At 42.1% G+C, this 7,500-nt stretch overlaps 5 non-coding genes across 5 annotated transcripts; all 5 read left to right on the plus strand.

Annotated features, from left to right (window-relative positions):
• Window positions 1-1,623: 1,623 nt before the first annotated feature.
• On the plus strand, window positions 1,624-1,695 carry trnap-cgg (transfer RNA proline (anticodon CGG)). Its single transcript has one exon. It is a non-coding gene; the product is annotated as a tRNA-Pro (tRNA).
• Window positions 1,696-3,417: 1,722 nt separating this feature from the next.
• trnap-cgg (transfer RNA proline (anticodon CGG)) lies at window positions 3,418-3,489 on the plus strand. Its single transcript has one exon. It is a non-coding gene; the product is annotated as a tRNA-Pro (tRNA).
• Window positions 3,490-4,312: 823 nt separating this feature from the next.
• On the plus strand, window positions 4,313-4,384 carry trnap-cgg (transfer RNA proline (anticodon CGG)). Its single transcript has one exon. It is a non-coding gene; the product is annotated as a tRNA-Pro (tRNA).
• Window positions 4,385-5,208: 824 nt separating this feature from the next.
• On the plus strand, window positions 5,209-5,280 carry trnap-cgg (transfer RNA proline (anticodon CGG)). The gene has a single exon. It is a non-coding gene; the product is annotated as a tRNA-Pro (tRNA).
• An 829-nt stretch (window positions 5,281-6,109) lies between these two features.
• Window positions 6,110-6,181, plus strand: trnap-cgg (transfer RNA proline (anticodon CGG)). Its single transcript has one exon. It is a non-coding gene; the product is annotated as a tRNA-Pro (tRNA).
• Window positions 6,182-7,500: the final 1,319 nt, after the last annotated feature.

Raw genomic sequence — 7,500 nt, forward strand, 5'->3', positions numbered from 1 at the left:
CCATTGTGCTCTGCACTCGTGGGTTCAGCATCGCACAGCATTTATTAATTTCTTCCTTGGTTAAAAAATCTGTCATTTTAACCGGTACATAGATTACCTTCAGACGAGTGGCGTGACCCTTGTGGGGGTCGTAGAGCAAAACTGAGAACGACATTGTGTTTGTGAGAGTCTCCCCTTTCCATGGAATGGTCAAACAATTTTGTAGGTCAAACCGTTCGGAAGCTACAGCCATTTGTATGAGAAGACTGATTTTCGGGATGTGTCATGTTTTGACAAACATTGTTCTCGCTCTGCCGCATTTCACCAAAGATGCAGAGGTGTGACATCAGCGGTTATGAAGGTTTGAGAAGCATCCAGTGCAAAAAAAGTGACATTTCTAGTTTAAAACAGACAGATTCCAATGGGGATTTTTTATTTTATTCATGTACCGGTGCGTCAATCGGATCAAATGAAATGAGATCCAATTGATTTTGATGTCTACTTTTTAATTTTTTTAATCTACATTAGCTATTTCTTCATTTGTTTCTTGCTGTTACAGCTAATGAAGATTGAATCTGATGAATTACAGAGTATTTGAACTAAAACCTGGTCAACAGCTTGGAAGACAGCTATGCTCACAAGTATACCACCAACACTTACGTTATTCACTGTGGCCTGGCACCATCGACCTGTCAATCCAAATCCTCAACGTCATTACTGGCGACTGCAATAAAAATGCCTTTGATAAAACAAGTTGGTCTAGGGGTATGATTCTCGCTTCGGGTGCGAGAGGTCCCGGGTTCAAATCCCGGACGAGCCCATGTGTAGAGCCTTTAACAATCTGAAAGAGGTGGTTCTTGGGCAACAGTTTGGAGTGCAGACCAAGGTGGATGAGTGATAAAGGCAATGGATTGCTAATCCATTGTGCTCTGCACTCGTGGGTTCAGCATCGCATTTATTAATTTCTTCCTTGGTTAAAAAATCTGTCATTTTAACCGGTACATAGATTACCTTCAGACGAGTGGCGTGACCCTTGTGGGGGTCGTAGAGCAAAACTGAGAACGACATTGTGTTTGTGAGAGTCTCCCCTTTCCATGGAATGGTCAAACAATTTTGTAGGTCAAACCGTTCGGAAGCTACAGCCATTTGTATGAGAAGACTGATTTTCGGGATGTGTCATGTTTTGACAAACATTGTTCTCGCCCTGCCGCATTTCACCAAAGATGCAGAGGTGTGACATCAGCGGTTATGAAGGTTTGAGAAGCATCCAGTGCAAAAAAAGTGACATTTCTAGTTTAAAACAGACAGATTCCAATGGGGATTTTTTATTTTATTCATGTACCGGTGCGTCAATCGGATCAAATGAAATGAGATCCAATTGATTTTGATGTCTACTTTTTAATTTTTTTAATCTACATTAGCTCTTTCTTCATTTGTTTCTTGCTGTTACAGCTAATGAAGATTGAATCTGATGAATTACAGAGTATTTGAACTAAAACCTGGTCAACTGCTTGGAAGACAGCTATGCTCACAAGTATACCACCAACACTCACGTTATTCACTGTGGCCTGGCACCATCGACCTGTCAATCCAAATCCTCAACGTCATTACTGCCGACTGCAATAAAAATGCCTTTGATAAAACGGCTCGTTGGTCTAGGGGTATGATTCTCGCTTCGGGTGCGAGAGGTCCCGGGTTCAAATCCCGGACGAGCCCATGTGTAGAGCCTTTAACAATCTGAAAGAGGTGGTTCTTGGGCAACAGTTTGGAGTGCAGACCAAGGTGGATGAGTGATAAAGGCAATGGATTGCTAATCCATTGTGCTCTGCACTCGTGGGTTCAGCATCGCACAGCATTTATTAATTTCTTCCTTGGTTAAAAAATCTGTCATTTTAACCGGTACATAGATTACCTTCAGACGAGTGGCGTGACCCTTGTGGGGGTCGTAGAGCAAAACTGAGAACGACATTGTGTTTGTGAGAGTCTCCCCTTTCCATGGAATGGTCAAACAATTTTGTAGGTCAAACCGTTCGGAAGCTACAGCCATTTGTATGAGAAGACTGATTTTCGGGATGTGTCATGTTTTGACAAACATTGTTCTCGCTCTGCCGCATTTCACCAAAGATGCAGAGGTGTGACATCAGCGGTTATGAAGGTTTGAGAAGCATCCAGTGCAAAAAAAGTGACATTTCTAGTTTAAAACAGACAGATTCCAATGGGGATTTTTTATTTTATTCATGTACCGGTGCGTCAATCGGATCAAATGAAATGAGATCCAATTGATTTTGATGTCTACTTTTTAATTTTTTTAATCTACATTAGCTCTTTCTTCATTTGTTTCTTGCTGTTACAGCTAATGAAGATTGAATCTGATGAATTACAGAGTATTTGAACTAAAACCTGGTCAACAGCTTGGAAGACAGCTATGCTCACAAGTATACCACCAACACTCACGTTATTCACTGTGGCCTGGCACCATCGACCTGTCAATCCAAATCCTCAACGTCATTACTGGCGACTGCAATAAAAATGCCTTTGATAAAACAAGTTGGTCTAGGGGTATGATTCTCGCTTCGGGTGCGAGAGGTCCCGGGTTCAAATCCCGGACGAGCCCATGTGTAGAGCCTTTAACAATCTGAAAGAGGTGGTTCTTGGGCAACAGTTTGGAGTGCAGACCAAGGTGGATGAGTGATAAAGGCAATGGATTGCTAATCCATTGTGCTCTGCACTCGTGGGTTCAGCATCGCATTTATTAATTTCTTCCTTGGTTAAAAAATCTGTCATTTTAACCGGTACATAGATTACCTTCAGACGAGTGGCGTGACCCTTGTGGGGGTCGTAGAGCAAAACTGAGAACGACATTGTGTTTGTGAGAGTCTCCCCTTTCCATGGAATGGTCAAACAGTTTTGTAGGTCAAACCGTTCGGAAGCTACAGCCATTTGTATGAGAAGACTGATTTTCGGGATGTGTCATGTTTTGACAAACATTGTTCTCGCTCTGCCGCATTTCACCAAAGATGAAGAGGTGTGACATCAGCGGTTATGAAGGTTTGAGAAGCATCCAGTGCAAAAAAAGTGATATTTCTAGTTTAAAACAGACAGATTCCAATGGGGATTTTTTATTTTATTCATGTACCGGTGCGTCAATCGGATCAAATGAAATGAGATCCAATTGATTTTGATGTCTACTTTTAAATTTTTTTAATTTACATTAGCTCTTTCTTCATTTGTTTCTTGCTGTTACAGCTAATGAAGATTGAATCTGATGAATTACAGAGTATTTGAACTAAAACCTGGTCAACTGCTTGGAAGACAGCTATGCTCACAAGTATACCACCAACACTCACGTTATTCACTGTGGCCTGGCACCATCGACCTGTCAATCCAAATCCTCAACGTCATTACTGGCGACTGCAATAAAAATGCCTTTGATAAAACGGCTCGTTGGTCTAGGGGTATGATTCTCGCTTCGGGTGCGAGAGGTCCCGGGTTCAAATCCCGGACGAGCCCATGTGTAGAGCCTTTAACAATCTAAAGAGGTGGTTCTTGGGCAACAGTTTGGAGTGCAGACCAAGGTGGATGAGTGATAAAGGCAATGGATTGCTAATCCATTGTGCTCTGCACTCGTGGGTTCAGCATCGCATTTATTAATTTCTTCCTTGGTTAAAAAATCTGTCATTTTAACCGGTACATAGATTACCTTCAGACGAGTGGCGTGACCCTTGTGGGGGTCGTAGAGCAAAACTGAGAACGACATTGTGTTTGTGAGAGTCTCCCCTTTCCATGGAATGGTCAAACAGTTTTGTAGGTCAAACCGTTCGGAAGCTACAGCCATTTGTATGAGAAGACTGATTTTCGGGATGTGTCATGTTTTGACAAACATTGTTCTCGCTCTGCCGCATTTCACCAAAGATGAAGAGGTGTGACATCAGCGGTTATGAAGGTTTGAGAAGCATCCAGTGCAAAAAAAGTGATATTTCTAGTTTAAAACAGACAGATTCCAATGGGGATTTTTTATTTTATTCATGTACCGGTGCGTCAATCGGATCAAATGAAATGAGATCCAATTGATTTTGATGTCTACTTTTAAATTTTTTTAATTTACATTAGCTCTTTCTTCATTTGTTTCTTGCTGTTACAGCTAATGAAGATTGAATCTGATGAATTACAGAGTATTTGAACTAAAACCTGGTCAACTGCTTGGAAGACAGCTATGCTCACAAGTATACCACCAACACTCACGTTATTCACTGTGGCCTGGCACCATCGACCTGTCAATCCAAATCCTCAACGTCATTACTGGCGACTGCAATAAAAATGCCTTTGATAAAACGGCTCGTTGGTCTAGGGGTATGATTCTCGCTTCGGGTGCGAGAGGTCCCGGGTTCAAATCCCGGACGAGCCCATGTGTAGAGCCTTTAACAATCTGAAAGAGGTGGTTCTTGGGCAACAGTTTGGAGTGCAGACCAAGGTGGATGAGTGATAAAGGCAATGGATTGCTAATCCATTGTGCTCTGCACTCGTGGGTTCAGCATCGCATTTATTAATTTCTTCCTTGGTTAAAAAATCTGTCATTTTAACCGGTACATAGATTACCTTCAGACGAGTGGCGTGACCCTTGTGGGGGTCGTAGAGCAAAACTGAGAACGACATTGTGTTTGTGAGAGTCTCCCCTTTCCATGGAATGGTCAAACAATTTTGTAGGTCAAACCGTTCGGAAGCTACAGCCATTTGTATGAGAAGACTGATTTTCGGGATGTGTCATGTTTTGACAAACATTGTTCTCGCTCTGCCGCATTTCACCAAAGATGCAGAGGTGTGACATCAGCGGTTATGAAGGTTTGAGAAGCATCCAGTGCAAAAAAAGTGACATTTCTAGTTTAAAACAGACAGATTCCAATGGGGATTTTTTATTTTATTCATGTACCGGTGCGTCAATCGGATCAAATGAAATGAGATCCAATTGATTTTGATGTCTACTTTTTAATTTTTTTAATCTACATTAGCTCTTTCTTCATTTGTTTCTTGCTGTTACAGCTAATGAAGATTGAATCTGATGAATTACAGAGTATTTGAACTAAAACCTGGTCAACAGCTTGGAAGACAGCTATGCTCACAAGTATACCACCAACACTCACGTTATTCACTGTGGCCTGGCACCATCGACCTGTCAATCCAAATCCTCAACGTCATTACTGGCGACTGCAATAAAAATGCCTTTGATAAAACGGCTCGTTGGTCTAGGGGTATGATTCTCGCTTCGGGTGCGAGAGGTCCCGGGTTCAAATCCCGGACGAGCCAATGTGTAGAGCCTTTAACAATCTGAAAGAGGTGGTTCTTGGGCAACAGTTTGGAGTGCAGACCAAGGTGGATGAGTGATAAAGGCAATGGATTGCTAATCCATTGTGCTCTGCACTCGTGGGTTCAGCATCGCACAGCATTTATTAATTTCTTCCTTGGTTAAAAAATCTGTCATTTTAACCGGTACATAGATTACCTTCAGACGAGTGTCGTGACCCTTGTGGGGGTCGTAGAGCAAAACTGAGAACGACATTGTGTTTGTGAGAGTCTCCCCTTTCCATGGAATGGTCAAACAATTTTGTAGGTCAAACCGTTCGGAAGCTACAGCCATTTGTATGAGAAGACTGATTTTCGGGATGTGTCATGTTTTGACAAACATTGTTCTCGCCCTGCCGCATTTCACCAAAGATGCAGAGGTGTGACATCAGCGGTTATGAAGGTTTGAGAAGCATCCAGTGCAAAAAAAGTGACATTTCTAGTTTAAAACAGACAGATTCCAATGGGGATTTTTTATTTTATTCATGTACCGGTGCGTCAATCGGATCAAATGAAATGAGATCCAATTGATTTTGATGTCTACTTTTTAATTTTTTTAATCTACATTAGCTCTTTCTTCATTTGTTTCTTGCTGTTACAGCTAATGAAGATTGAATCTGATGAATTACAGAGTATTTGAACTAAAACCTGGTCAACTGCTTGGAAGACAGCTATGCTCACAAGTATACCACCAACACTCACGTTATTCACTGTGGCCTGGCACCATCGACCTGTCAATCCAAATCCTCAACGTCATTACTGCCGACTGCAATAAAAATGCCTTTGATAAAATGGCTCGTTGGTCTAGGGGTATGATTCTCGCTTCGGGTGCGAGAGGTCCCGGGTTCAAATCCCGGACGAGCCCATGTGTAGAGCCTTTAACAATCTGAAAGAGGTGGTTCTTGGGCAACAGTTTGGAGTGCAGACCAAGGTGGATGAGTGATAAAGGCAATGGATTGCTAATCCATTGTGCTCTGCACTCGTGGGTTCAGCATCGCACAGCATTTATTAATTTCTTCCTTGGTTAAAAAATCTGTCATTTTAACCGGTACATAGATTACCTTCAGACGAGTGGCGTGACCCTTGTGGGGGTCGTAGAGCAAAACTGAGAACGACATTGTGTTTGTGAGAGTCTCCCCTTTCCATGGAATGGTCAAACAATTTTGTAGGTCAAACCGTTCGGAAGCTACAGCCATTTGTATGAGAAGACTGATTTTCGGGATGTGTCATGTTTTGACAAACATTGTTCTCGCTCTGCCGCATTTCACCAAAGATGCAGAGGTGTGACATCAGCGGTTATGAAGGTTTGAGAAGCATCCAGTGCAAAAAAAGTGACATTTCTAGTTTAAAACAGACAGATTCCAATGGGGATTTTTTATTTTATTCATGTACCGGTGCGTCAATCGGATCAAATGAAATGAGATCCAATTGATTTTGATGTCTACTTTTTAATTTTTTTAATCTACATTAGCTCTTTCTTCATTTGTTTCTTGCTGTTACAGCTAATGAAGATTGAATCTGATGAATTACAGAGTATTTGAACTAAAACCTGGTCAACAGCTTGGAAGACAGCTATGCTCACAAGTATACCACCAACACTCACGTTATTCACTGTGGCCTGGCACCATCGACCTGTCAATCCAAATCCTCAACGTCATTACTGGCGACTGCAATAAAAATGCCTTTGATAAAACAAGTTGGTCTAGGGGTATGATTCTCGCTTCGGGTGCGAGAGGTCCCGGGTTCAAATCCCGGACGAGCCCATGTGTAGAGCCTTTAACAATCTGAAAGAGGTGGTTCTTGGGCAACAGTTTGGAGTGCAGACCAAGGTGGATGAGTGATAAAGGCAATGGATTGCTAATCCATTGTGCTCTGCACTCGTGGGTTCAGCATCGCATTTATTAATTTCTTCCTTGGTTAAAAAATCTGTCATTTTAACCGGTACATAGATTACCTTCAGACGAGTGGCGTGACCCTTGTGGGGGTCGTAGAGCAAAACTGAGAACGACATTGTGTTTGTGAGAGTCTCCCCTTTCCATGGAATGGTCAAACAGTTTTGTAGGTCAAACCGTTCGGAAGCTACAGCCATTTGTATGAGAAGACTGATTTTCGGGATGTGTCATGTTTTGACAAACATTGTTCTCGCTCTGCCGCATTTCACCAAAGATGAAGAGGTGTGACATC

This window comes from Oncorhynchus mykiss, chromosome 15 (genome assembly GCF_057628025.1).
Source record: "Oncorhynchus mykiss isolate SJ-2025 chromosome 15, ASM5762802v1, whole genome shotgun sequence".
NCBI lineage: Eukaryota > Metazoa > Chordata > Actinopteri > Salmoniformes > Salmonidae > Oncorhynchus > Oncorhynchus mykiss.